This window comes from Petromyzon marinus, chromosome 64, assembly GCF_048934315.1.
Source record: "Petromyzon marinus isolate PM22_M1 ecotype Great Lakes invasive population chromosome 64, UKy_Petmar_22M1.pri1.0, whole genome shotgun sequence".
Lineage (NCBI taxonomy): Eukaryota > Metazoa > Chordata > Hyperoartia > Petromyzontiformes > Petromyzontidae > Petromyzon > Petromyzon marinus.
In genome coordinates this window covers 5,603,023-5,617,531 of record NC_133730.1, presented here as the reverse complement: position 1 = coordinate 5,617,531, position 14,509 = coordinate 5,603,023, and the positions used below count along the sequence as shown (strand labels likewise).

The 14,509-nt window shown below is 47.7% G+C and overlaps 1 protein-coding gene across 1 annotated transcript in view; it reads right to left on the bottom strand.

Moving 5' to 3' along the window:
• LOC116956326 (cAMP-dependent protein kinase catalytic subunit PRKX-like) overlaps positions 1-14,509 on the bottom strand; it is a 107,096-nt gene that overhangs the window by 16,279 nt on the left and 76,308 nt on the right. The gene's annotated exons all lie outside the window — the stretch shown is intronic.

Here is a 14,509-nt window from a genome sequence, read left to right as displayed (position 1 = left end):
AATGCAAAGCCCAGGGCAGGAGCGCAAACTGTAAGAAAGGGAAGCAAATCACTAAAAGCTATTGGAACTAAACAGTGTTTGAATTTTTACCGGGTAAAAGCTCACCGGGCCATCAGCTTTGTGTCGTTGCAGAAGCGTCAAACGACAGCTCAACAAAGTGGCTTATCACGTGGGAAATGTCAAGCAGCCAAATCAGAATCAGAATGTTTATTTATGCTACTGGAGGAATCCGATGAGCTATGAAGCTCTTTGTCACAGATATCCAGTCGGGGTCACAGGAGTGCAAAGTACAGGAAAGTAAAAAAAATCAATAACAAACTAGTTTCCGAAGTCACTTAGAAGGGAAACAATAATAATAAACAATAGGACCAACACCTCGGCCGTGGCAGATCACTGTTATAATTCAGTAGGTTCACATGACATTGACTTCTCCAAGACAGAGGTTCTTTGCAAGCCATCTGGCTATCATGAGAGATTCGTTCATGAGGCTATCCACATATACAAACACAGAGACAATTTCAACCGAGAAGATGGATTCTGGCTTAGCAATCATTGGAAGGATTTGATAAACCATTTCGGGTCTTAATTGATTGATCACGCTTAAGGTGGCTTTCAGACCGCATCCATTATTTTCGTCTCCCCCCTCCTCTTTTCCGAACATAGATGGACTCGTCCATCTGAACAAACTGTCAAATCGCTCTCCATGGTGCTAACGTTAAAAAACCGCCACATTTTTCAAGTTTTCTTGTTGTGGTTTCCACACCTGATGATGATTGCTTGTGTTGCAGTCGAAACGTCGTGATAATTTTATTGTTTTATATTTTATAATTTTATTGTTTCCCTTCTACGTGACTTTACCGAAAGAACCAAGAATATGATCCCTGCAGTCACGAAAGCTTTAAATCAAAATTTAGTTTTCAAAGCTTTCGTGACTGCAGGAATTACTCTTTGGTTCTTTCGGTAAAGTCACGTGGACAATAAAATCAAATAATAATAGAATACTACGCTTCGGTTGCAACACATGCAGCCATCAACAGGTAAGAATGAATGATAAAACACAGACACGCAAACATGTGTGTCCGCCTTTGTTGTTTCCATTTGAACCACCTCTATACGGGGAGGGTTTGCTCACAACTCACACTTTTAAATTTTGATTTAAAGCTTTCGTGACTGCAGTAATTCATATTCTTAGCTCTTTCGGTAAAGTAACGTTGAAGGGAAACAATAAAATAATACAATATATATAAAACAATAAAAATTCTCACGACGTTTCGACCATAACACAAACGGTCGTCATCAGGTGTGTCGGTTTCGCATTAACTTATTTATTTTTAAAACGGTTCTTATAAATAAATAAATCGTTCAAAAAAAAAATAATGCGAACCGACACACCTGATGACGACCGTTTGTGTTATGGTCGAAACGTCGTGAGAATTTTTATTGTTTTATTTATATTTTATTATTTTATTGTTTCCCTTCAACGTGACTTTACCGAAAGAGCTAAGAATATAACTCACACTTTACTTCTAATTTAACAATCTTTGGGAGCACGTTAATCAACAAGGCAATACGTTAACTGTGTGTTAGCCAACTCTCTCCGTCGCATTGCATTACACTTCTTAATTTTACTAAATTTGTTTTCTCAAACTTTAGATTTTTTTTTTTTAACTCTAAACCATTGTCTCGCCTCCGGCCACTGTGGTGCGGAATTCCAGACTGCTCCCTCATTGTCCCCTCCGTTTGACTGCTGGTCCCCTCGTTTGTCCGCCTCCCCAGTCCTCTCTTGGTGTGTGTCTCGCTCGGTGTGTGTCTCGGCACGTGCGTCTGTCTGCGTTGTTTTCCGTGTCTGTGTTTTATCACTCGTTCTTACCTGATGATGGGTTGCTTGTGTTGCAACCGAAACGTCGAAATTCTATTATTATTTGATTTTATTTTCTACGTGACTTTACCGAAAGAGCCAATGAGTAAATCACTGACACAATATAAAACAAAACGATATTCACTGAGCTGTTAGCTTATTTTTCAGAAGCGACCTGACCATCGCAAATGACAGCTCAGCAAAGTTGCTGATATCATCACCATCATCATCACGTGGAGATTTACAGCAGCCGCCAAATACTCTGCATAGAGATTCATAGAGATTCAGAGACCCACAAACGACAACTCAGCCAAAGAGTCTAAACGTATAGAGATGCATAGATACCCATAGAGATGCATAGAGATGCGCAGACATCCATAGAAACGCACAGAGATTAACAGAGACCCATAGAGACCCATAGAGACCCATAGAGACCCACAGAGATGAACAGAGACGCATAGAGACGCACAGAGATGCATAGAGACCCACAGAGATGAACAGAGATGCATAGAGACCCACAGAGATGTACAGAAGACCCATAGACGAATCTAAAATATTTTTATTTATTTTATTTTACCAGCTAAGGCCCACTTGAGCTACATAGCAGCCCTTCTTCAGAAGCGACCCGCACATCACAAACGACAACTCAGCGGAGCTGGCTTCGTCACCACCACCACCATCATTACGGCACGGGACATTTGTAAAGGGGGGTAGCGTGGGGGGGGGGGGGTGTGGACGTACGGGGGGGGGAGCGCGGAGGGGGGGGGCGGAGGCACGGGGGAGGGGGAGCGCGGGGTGGGGGAAGGGGGGGGTGGAGGCACGGGGGGGGGAGCGCGGAGGGGGAAGGGGGTGGAGGCACGGGGGGGAGCGTGGGGGGGGGGGAGCGCTAGGGGGGGGGGCGGAGGCATGGGGGCACTCATGTGTGTGCCCGGAGCGTTTTAAATCCAGACCCAGCTGGGCGCAAGGTGTTGTCGATTTGAACCCTCCCCGGGGGGGGGGGGGGTGGTGGGGGAGTTGGGGTCACATCGCTCACCATCGGGCGTGTTTCTTATTCCCTGCCTAATCACCCCTCGTGCAACCGGAGATATTTCTAAGTGGGACTTTTTTTCTTATGCTTCTCCGTACGAAACTAATAAGGGAGTTTTTTTGGGGGGTTTTTAAACGCCCGCCGGTTAAAGTTTCACGAGCGAATAGACGTCGTCGTCGTCGTCGTGATTATCGTCGGCCGTGGTCGATCTGCTGCTGGATACCGCGATCAGCTCACTAGATGAACTGTCGCTTCACGCGACCGTGAGATTATTATTACGATGGGGGTGTGGGGAAGGGGGTTGTATGTATGTAGAACTTTTTTCGCACCATACTAATCATCCTAACCATCATCCCCACCATCATCATAACCACCATCATCATCACCACCATAACCAGGTAAGGGCCACTGAGCTGTACAGCTGTTTTTCGGAAGCGACCTGGCCACAAATGAAAGCTCAACGAAGTGGCCCCATCATTAGGACATTTAAAGAAGCAGCCACATACTCTCAAACACGTGATTCTAAATGTGGAGGGAAAAACCGGAGGATCCGGAGAAAAATCCACGCGACCACGGGGAGAGAGACACCGCTAACTCCAAATATACAGCAGCAGCAGCAGGCATCAGGGGTCTGGATCAAACCCACGACCTCCTGTACACCAGGCGAGGTAGTTAACATCTCATAGCCACCGTGGCGCCCTCACCATCATCACCACCACCATCATCATCACCATGTATGTATGTATACTTCTTTCGCACCGTACATAGCCAACCGTGAATAATCGGAGGTGCGGGCGGTTTTGTAAAGGACGACAAACTATCTTCTTTGGTTCTTTCGGTAAAGTCACGAAGAATGAGAATAAAATAATAAATTGATAAAATAAAATAACACAATAATATTCTCACGACGTTTCGGCCACAACACAAGCGGCCTTCATCAGGTGAAGGGACGAGACTGTCTGGTAGTCTCGTCCCTTCTCCTGATGAAGGCCGTCCCTTCACCTGATGAAGGCTGCTTGTGTTGTGGCCGAAACGTCGTGAGAATATTATTGTGTTATTTTATTTTATCAATTTATTATTTTATTCTCATTCTACGTGGTGACTTTACCGAAAGAACCAAAGAAGATGAATCATTGCAGTCACGAAAGCTTTAAGACGACAAACTAAACACAAAAAGCTATTAAAAAACATTACAATGACAACAAATGGGATTGGGGGGGGGGGTTGTTTGGGATGCCTTCATCCAGCAGCGGATAGACCACGGCCAGACGACGAGTCTCCGACGACGATTCTCTCGCGCAAGCCAGGCGCGTCGTCGGGCCGCGAGAGTTGCTGGCGGGCTCGGGGAGCCCTTCGTCCAGCAGCGGATCGATAACGGCTCCTGCTGCTGACTATGACGACTGGGTTAGGCCCGGTGCAAACGAGCCCTAAGTTGACGTTTGTTCTGAGTAAGCGCCAGCGCCCGGATGTGACGTCCGTTGTTCAACTCTCCCCCCCCCACCCCCCCGTCCGAAGTCCTTTATTTAACCCCTTCGGTCACCGTTGCCGGTCGCGGGCGGCTGGGGCGCGACCGTGCTTCACCGCCGCCGCTGCCGCCGGTGAAGTCGACGGCGCGGCTGGGCGATGGGAAGGGCGCCCGGCAGTTTTCCGGGGGGGTGTTAGCCCTCAAGGCGTCGCTCGCCGCTCACGTTGGCAGCCCTGGGCCGGGAATTGAACCCGGGTCACCGCACTCGCGGCGCAGCGCGTCGCTAATCGCTGCTTCGCCGCTCGGCTCCGGAATAATTACCGCCGACAAAATTGTCTTAACCTTCAACGGCGCAACTTCAACCCCGATGATGATGGTGACGGTGACGATGACGGCTAGCACGGTTGGCTCCGTTACGGCGCGAAAGAAGTTCAACGTACACACGAACATGGTGATGATGGCGACGATGTTGGTGATGACGATGGTGATGATGATGATGATTAGCACGGTTGGCTACTTACGGTGCGACACAAGCTCAACATACATAGATGGTGACGATGATTACGATAAAGGGTATTTAGCCTCTGAACCTTCGACGCCGAGGACATGCGCTGGGAGCAGGTTGCAGTACCCACACTTGACCCCACTGCACGCGAGCTGCCCGCCTCCAGGCGTTTCTTTCGACAAATAATTCCTAAACGACGTCTCCATCCCGCCCCCCCACCCCCCCCCCCCCCCACCGATTGCCCTAATTTGTGGGAACGCGATGACTTACATGCCAATTAGCGCGTGACTTTTTCCACCAGCCCTCGAAAAAGGCTCACGCGCAAGCGCGGGCGAGAATTTGCGCGGGGCCGGTTGTTGTTGTCGTTGTTGTTGTTGTTGTTGTCGTTGTTGTTGTTGTAGTCGACGTAGTCGTTGCCCGAGCCCTGCTGAAACGTCGTCCCCGCAAGGGAGGAAGTCCGCGGCCGCTCAAGAGCCGCGAACAGCGACGGCGGCCGGAGCCACTTTGACGTTAAAGGGCCGATATCGAATTCCAACAGTCAACCCTCACCGGTGATTGGCTGCGGGCTGAGCTTGACGAGTTCATGACAGTCGCGGCACGTCCAGCGCCGGGCCGGGCCCCCCCGCCATGGCCGGGCCACAGCCGGGGCTCCCTGGCCACCGCCGATGATAAACCTGGGTTTGACTCCCACCGCTGGCTGGCTGGCTGCCTCTCTCTTTTTCTTTTACTTCACTTCAAGAGAGGGCTCACGATGGTGGTAGGCCCGGTTGTCCAACGTCAGAGGGGGGGGGGGGAGTGGTGGGGGGGGAGGTTCAAACCTGGGTTGGGTTCTCAAGGCAAGTTACATTGGGGGGCGCTATCCGGGGTGGGTCAAAAATGAAAATTTTGGGGGGTTTTTTTTGACCCTCTAACTGTAAGCAGACATAATCCAGCTCCGATGACTAAAACCTATCGGGTTTTATCAGCGTACAACGTTTTTGCTTAATTTTACACAAGCGCACGAAGAGGCAAACCCCTCTGGTGTTAGGGAGCATGAGGTCCTGCTGAGGAGGACTTTCAGGGGGTAGTTCTCGGAAGTGAACTTCTGGGGACCGTTGTGCTGGAAGTTCGTGAATTCCCAACTCGACAGAGAAAAAGATCCCCCGTGTAGCCTTAACAGGCTGCTAGCGAGCAGCACCTATGAAGGCCGGCACGGCACACGAGGGGGGTGGGTGGTCAGCACCACGCCCGACCGCCTTTGTCTCCCCAGTGGCCATGTTTACACACCGCACCAGGTACTCACTTGAGGCCGAGTCGACCTAGGGGGAGCCCACGACTAGTTCAGATAATCGTCAATGGGTGTTGGCCGTGAGTGGGAATCGAACTCGGGTCGCCGGGGTTCGAAGCGCAGCACTCTAACCCTCTACACTACCAATCCCCAATGAGTATCACACACACACACGTATATAACACACACACGTATATAACACACACACACACGTATATAACACACACACACGTATATAACACACACACGTATATAACACACACACGTATATAACACACACGTATATAACACACACACACGTATATAACACACATATATAACACACACACGTATATAACACACATATGTATATAACACACACACGTATATAACACACACACACGTATATAACACACACACGTATATAACACACACGTATATAATACACACGTATATAACACACACACGTATATAACACACACACGTATATAACACACACACGTATATAACACACACACACGTATATAACACACACACACGTATATAACACACACACACGTATATAACATACACACACGTATATAACACACACACGTATATAACACACACACGTATATAATATACACACACGTATATAACACACACACACGTATATGACACACAGACGTATATAACACACACACACACACGTATATAACACACACACGTATATAACACACACACGTATGTAAAATACACACACGTATATAACACACACACGTATATAACACACACGTATATAACATACACACACGTATATAACACACACACACGTATATAACACACACACACGTATATAACACACACGTATATAACACACACACGTATATAACACACACGTATATAACACACACACACGTATATAACACACACACGTATATAACACACACACACGTATATAACACACACGTATATAACACACACGTATATAACACACACACACGTATATAACACACACGTATATAACACACACACGTACATAACACACACGCGTACATAACACACACACGTATATAACACACGTATATAACACACACACACGTATATAACACACACGTATATAACACACACACACGTATATAACACACGTGTATATAACACACACACACGTATATAATACACACACGTATATAACATACACACGTATATAACACACGTATATAACACACACACACGTATATAACACACACACACGTATATAACACACACACACGTATATAACACACACACACACGTATATAACACACACACACGTACATAACACACACACGTACATAACACACACACGTATATAACACACACACGGATATACCACACACACGTATATAACACACACACACACACGTATATAACACACGTATATAACACACACACGTATATAACACACACACACACACGTATAACACACACACACGTATATAACACACACGCACGTATATAACACACACACGTATATAACACACACACACGTATATAACACACACACACGTATATAACACACACACACGTATATAACACACACACACGTATATAACACACACACGTATATAACACACACACGTACATAACACACACACACGTATATAACACACACACACGTATATAACACACACGTATATACCACACACACACGTATATAACACACACACACGTATATAACACACACACGTACATAACACACACACGTACATAACACATACACGTATATAACACACACGTATATAACACACACGTATATAACACACACACGTATATAACACACACGTATATAACACACACGTATATAACACACACACACGTATATAACACACACACACGTATATAACACACACACACGTATATAACACACACACGTATATAACACACACGTATAACACACACACGTATATAACACACACGTATATAACACACACACGTATATAACACACACACGTATATAACACACACACACGTATATAACACACACGTATATAACACACACACGTATAACACACACACACACGTATATAACACACACACGTATATAACACACACGTATATAACACACACACGTATATAACACACACACACACACGTATATAACACACACATATATAACACACACACACACGTATATAACACACACACACGTATATAACACACACGTATATAACACACACGTATATAACACACACACACGTATATAACACACACGTATATAACACACACACGTATATAACACACACGTATATAACACACACGTATATAACACACACACACACACGTATATAACACACACACACACACACGTATATAACACACACACACACACACGTATATAACACACACACACACACGTATATAACACACACACACGTATATAACACACACACACGTATATAACACACACACACACGTATATAACACACACACGTATATAACACACACACACGTATATAACACACACACACACGTATATAACACACACACACACGTATATAACACACACACGTATATAACACACACACGTATATAACACACACACGTATATAACACACACACACACGTATATAACACACACACACGTATATAACACACACACACGTATATAACACACACACACGTATATAACACACACGTATATAACACACACACACGTATATAACACACACGTATATAACACACACACGTACATAACACACACGCGTACATAACACACACACGTATATAACACACGTATATAACACACACACGTATATAACACACACGTATATAACACACACACACGTATATAACACACGTGTATATAACACACACACACGTATATAATACACACACGTATATAACATACACACGTATATAACACACGTATATAACACACACACACGTATATAACACACACGTATATAACACACACACACGTATATAACACACACACACACGTATATAACACACACACACGTACATAACACACACACGTACATAACACACACACGTATATAACACACACACGGATATACCACACACACGTATATAACACACACACACACACGTATATAACACACGTATATAACACACACACGTATATAACACACACACACACACGTATAACACACACACACGTATATAACACACACGCACGTATATAACACACACACGTATATAACACACACACACGTATATAACACACACACACGTATATAACACACACACACGTATATAACACACACACACGTATATAACACACACACGTATATAACACACACACGTACATAACACACACACACGTATATAACACACACACACGTATATAACACACACGTATATAACACACACACACGTATATAACACACACACACGTATATAACACACACACGTACATAACACACACACGTACATAACACATACACGTATATAACACACACGTATATAACACACACGTATATAACACACACACACGTATATAACACACACGTATATAACACACACGTATATAACACACACGTATATAACACACACACACGTATATAACACACACACACGTATATAACACACACACACGTATATAACACACACACACGTATATAACACACACGTATAACACACACACGTATATAACACACACGTATATAACACACACACGTATATAACACACACACGTATATAACACACACACACGTATATAACACACACGTATATAACACACACACGTATAACACACACACACACGTATATAACACACACACGTATATAACACACACGTATATAACACACACACGTATATAACACACACACACACGTATATAACACACACATATATAACACACACACACGTATATAACACACACACACGTATATAACACACACGTATATAACACACACGTATATAACACACACACACGTATATAACACACACGTATATAACACACACACGTATATAACACACACGTATATAACACACACGTATATAACACACACACACACACGTATATAACACACACACACACACGTATATAACACACACACACACGTATATAACACACACACACACGTATATAACACACACACACGTATATAACACACACACACGTATATAACACACACACACACGTATATAACACACACACGTATATAACACACACACACGTATATAACACACACACACACGTATATAACACACACACACACGTATATAACACACACACGTATATAACACACACACGTATATAACACACACACGTATATAACACACACACACACGTATATAACACACACGTATATAACACACACACACGTATATAACACACACGTATATAACACACACACACACGTATATAACACACACACACGTATATAACACACACACACACGTATATAACACACACACGTATATAACACACACGTATATAACACACACACGTATATAACACACACACACACGTATATAACACACACACACGTATATAACACACACGTATATAACACACACACACACACACGTATATAACACACACACACGTATATAACACACACACACACGTATATAACACACACACGTATATAACACACACGTATATAACACACACACGTATATAACACACACACACACGTATATAACACACACGTATAACACACACACACACGCAGGGCACTTTCTCAATCCACTGCGAGACTGCGGCCTCCCCTTGCCGTGCGGTTCGCGGGAGTTATTTGACCGTTCTCCTGCCCCCCCCCCCCAATGCCTGGTGTGTGAAGGTGAGGGGGGGGCCACACAAGTACGGTACAACACCGCAAGTCCACGCACCGCTCCCTGCTTAGCTCCCAAGAGATCCTGACGAACCGGGGGGCTAAGGGGGAGGGGGGGTGGCCGCATCGCGGGCCGTGCCGGCCTCATTAATAGGCGCTCGCAAACAGCGCGGGTGCCTGGCAGTCCGTAACAGTACAGGGGGAGGAGCGGGGGGGGGGGGTGGAGGTTACCCTTGAGGGGGAGGGCGGGGGGAATGGTGGGGGTCACCGATGTCGTAAGAAGAAAGTGTTATTTGCGAGCCACTTTCTCCGCTCATCTGCCAAAAAAAACGTTCGGGGAGGGACCTTGTAATGGAAACCCGACAAGGCTTCAAAGGGTCAACACATCTGGGTCGCGTTTCGCGACCGTGCCCCCCACTAACCCTCCCCGCCCCCTCCAACCCCCCCCCACCCCCCCACCCCCCCACCCCCCACCCCCCCCAAAACTGAAAAAAACTGGGGGTAAAAAAATAAAAGGCCGCTATTTATGACACGGCCAGATATATGTCCGGAGAGGGAACACCGCTGGCAACTCCCGAGGCCGTAGAATCGTCACAACGACAACGGTGGCGAAAATAACCAACGGGAACGCAACCGACTGAAACACGCACACACAGAGACAAAGATCCCCCGTGTGAAGGCACACGAGGGATCGGGTTGGACGGCACCACTCCCGGCCGCCTTTGCCTCCCCAGTTGCGATGTTTGTAGACATCGCACCAAGGTACTCATTCGAGGCCGAGTCGACCGAAGGGAGGCCCAGGATAGGGTTCAGATCATCGTCACCGGTGTTGGTAGGCGTGAGCGGGGATCGAACTCGGGTTTGCCAGGTCCGTAGCGCAGCGCGGCTAACTGCTACGCCACCGCTCCCCACACAGACACGCATGCACGCACGCACACGCGGGGGCGGAGGCGGGCATGCACACACACACACGCACACACACGCACGCACACGCACACACACACGCACGCGCACGCGCGCACGTTCACGTTCGTTCTGAGTAAACGCCAGCGCTCGGATGTGCCGTCCGTTGTTTAACTCTTGGCAAGGGCCTCCCCCCCCCCCATCCGAAGTCCTTTATTTAACCCCTCCGGTCACCGTTGCCAGTCGCGGGCGGTGGGGGTGACCGTGCTTCGCCGCCGCCGCCGCCGCCGGTGAGGTCGACGGCGCGGCTGGGCACCCGGCAGTTTTCAAGGCGTCGCTCGCCGCTCACGTTGGCAGCCCTGGGCCGGGAATTGAACCCGGGTCACCGCACTCGCGGCGCAGCGCGTCGCTAATCGCTGCTCCGCCGCTCGGCTCCGGAATAATTACCGCCGACAAAATTGTCTTAACCTTCAACGGCGCAACTTCAACCCTGATGATGACGGTGACGGTGACGATGACGGCTAGCACGGTTGGCTCCGTTACGGCGCGAAAGAAGTTCAACGTACACACGAACATGGTGATGATGGCGACGATGTTGGTGATGACGATGGAGGTTATTCAGCCTGTTACCCTTCAACGCCGAGCACATGCGCTAGGAGCGGGTTTGAGTGCCCACACTTTACCCCACCACACGTGAGCTGCCCACTGACGCACCGCGGCGCGTGCCCGTTGATGGCGCCGCCGGGAGATGGAACCGAACCCCGGCGACCTCCGGATCGCGAGCACGTCACGCCGCTGACCGGTGACCCCACCACCGTGCACAGAATTGAGGAACGTTCGTACGTAGGTGCGTACGCTGGAACTTCTCTCGCGCACCGTGCGTAGCCAACCGCGCGAATAGAAGTGGACGGTGAAGTACGTACGTACGCCGGAACATCTTGCGTAGCGAAGTGGGCTCGCCGGAGATACCGTCGATTTAACAACTACAAAAAAATATTGGCTGCGAGAACCCTCCTGCAAGAAGAACAGATATATAAATGGGAGCGAGCGGAATGATTGGGATTTTTAGAATTTTTCCGGTCCAATGGGCAAAAACAGGCGTCAAAGAAGCAGCTCCCCCCCCCCCCCCCTGTCCCCCCCTGTCCCCCCCACCAAACCCAAAACATCTCAAAGCGGAGAATGAACATCGTGAAATTGGCTGCAGTAAAAAAATGTTTTTTTCAAATAAAAACCCAATTCCTGATGCCAGGGCCAAAATAAATTGAGCCGCTCACTTCGTCGTGAAAAGAGAAGAGAAGAAGGGAATATTTATATGATGGCGGAGAGAAATGAGCGCCAAAGTAAACGCTCCCGATTTTTAAACAAACGGACGCTCGTGTAGTTTCTGGATGCCCGTGTGTAGCAGGATCCCACACGCCGATTGATTAACCTTCTGCGAAGGCCTCGCAGTGAACTAAAACTAAAAACTATTTTTTTTATTTTACCTGCTGAGGCCCCACTCAGCTAAAAAGCTCTTTTGTCCGAAGCGACCAGGCTTACGCAAAATGACAGCTAAACCAGGTGGCGTACCATCATCGCGTGGAAATTTATAGCAGCCAGATATTCTAAATGCGGAGGAAAGAAACGGAGGACCGGGAGAAAAATCCACGCGGCCACGGTGAGAAAGACGCACAAACTCCAAATATACAGCAGCAGGCATCGTCAGGGTCGCGATTGAACCCACGACCTCCTGTACACCAGGCGAGGTAGTTAACATCTCCTAGCCACCGTGATGATGATGAGAGAGAGACACGCGAACTCCAAATATATAGCAGCAGGCATCGTCAGGGTCGCGATCGAACCCACGACCTCCTGTACACCAGGCGAAGTAGTTAACATCTCCTAGCCACCGTAGCGCCGAACAATATTAATCACCTCGCTTCCCCCTTCGCCACTCTGCTGCTGGATGACGTTTGTGGCTCGTGTGGGTGGCGGAAAGGGGGAGCTTGTTCGACCACACTTCACCGTGCCGGTTATGGTCAGGCGAGACGGCACACCCCCAAGCCCCACCACCCCCCACTGATGTTAGCCGCGACGGGGCAATCGAACTCGGGTCGCCGGTTTTCGAACACGAAGGCCCCCCGAACGAAACTACGCCAGGCCTGTGCTATTCCGGTGGCCAAACGGAGGCAGCTTCGAGTGCCGCGTGAAAAAAAAAGACGGGCGTCGTTTGCGGCGTGCGTTGGTCAGCGTTCGTGTCCGACGCGGGGATGACAGGCGGGGGGGGGGGGTGGACTTTTGGCGAGAGCACTGAAAAGAGAGGCTTCTGGGGGTGAACGGAGAGGGGGGGGGCGAGCGAGGAAGGGCGGAGGAGGGGGACAGGGTCAGCAACTTGGCGGCTGGGAATGGAGGAGGAGGAGGCAGTGATGGGTGGGAAGCCAGGTCGCTGAGTCGGCACTGGAATTGCACCAAGATGTTAAACATCTCGCGTGGTATCCAGGCGGCCGTGGGTTCCATCCCAACCCTGCTGCTGTAAATTTGGAGCTTGCGTGTCTCTCTCCCCCGTGGTCACGTGGATTTTTCCCTGGGTCCTCCCCGTTTTTCCGTCCAACACGCACACACACTCTCACACAAACTGCTATCGTAAGCTACGTGATAAGCCACTTCGTTGAGCTTCCTGGTAAAATATTTTTAAGTTTTGAATAGTTTCAGAGAAGACCTAAAGCCAGACGGTGGTGGTGGTGAGGCTGTAAAGAAGAGAC